The sequence below is a fragment of the Schistocerca cancellata genome, chromosome 9 (assembly GCF_023864275.1).
Source record: "Schistocerca cancellata isolate TAMUIC-IGC-003103 chromosome 9, iqSchCanc2.1, whole genome shotgun sequence".
NCBI classification, from domain to species: Eukaryota; Metazoa; Arthropoda; class Insecta; order Orthoptera; family Acrididae; genus Schistocerca; species Schistocerca cancellata.
The window spans coordinates 160597656-160598738 of NC_064634.1; positions in this window are offsets into that span (position 1 = coordinate 160597656).

Below are 1083 nucleotides of genomic sequence, written 5' to 3' on the forward strand. Positions count from 1 at the left end.
GACCTGTCATGAAATATGCTATTCAATGCCGCTTCAACGGCACGCGAGCTATATGCCGGACATCCATCATGTTGGAAGTACATCGCCATTCTGTCATGCAGTGAAACATCTTGTAGTAACATCGGTAGAACATTACGTAGGAAATCAGCATACATTGCACCATTTAGACTGCCATCGATAAAATGGGGGCCAGTTATCCTTCCTCCCATAATGCCGCACTATACATTATCCCGCCACTTGTCGCAGCCATCGCGGATTTTCCGTTGCCCAATAGTGCATATTATGCCGGTTTACGTTACCGCTGTTGGTGAATGACGCTTCGTCGCTAAATAGAACGCGTGCAAAAAATCTGTCATCGCCCCGTAATTTCTCTTGTGCCCTGTAGCAGAACTGTACACGACGTTCAAAGTCGTCGCCATGCAATTCCTGGTGCATAGAAATATGGTACGGGTGCAATCGATATTGATGGAGCAGTCTCAACACCGACGTATTTGAGATTCCCGATTTTCGCGCAGTTTGTCTGCTACTGATGTGCGGATTCGCCGTGACAGCAGCTAAAACACCTACTTGGGCATCACCTTTTTTTGCAGGTCGTGGTTGACGTTTCACATGTGGCTGAACACTTCCTGTTTCCTTAAATGACGTAACTATCCGGCGAACGGTCCGGACACTTGGATGATGTCGTCCAGGATACGGTGCAGCATACATAGCACACGCCCGTTGGGCATTTTGATCACAATAGTCATACATCAACACGATATCGACCTTTTCCGCAATTGGTAAACGTTCCATTTTAACCGGGGTAATGTATGACGAAGCAAATACCATCCGCACTGACGGAATGTTACGTGATACCACGTACTTATACGTTTGTGACTACTACAGCGCCATCTATCACAAAGCGAAAAAAGTGATCCAAATAAAACATTCATATTTCTTTACGTACTACACGAATATGTGATAAAAAATGGGGGTTCCTATTTTTTAAAAAAAAGGCAGTTGATATCCGTTTGACCTATGGCAGCGCCATCTAGCGGGCCAATCATCTGGTTTCCCCCTTCAAGCTGGACGAGTTTCGTTCTT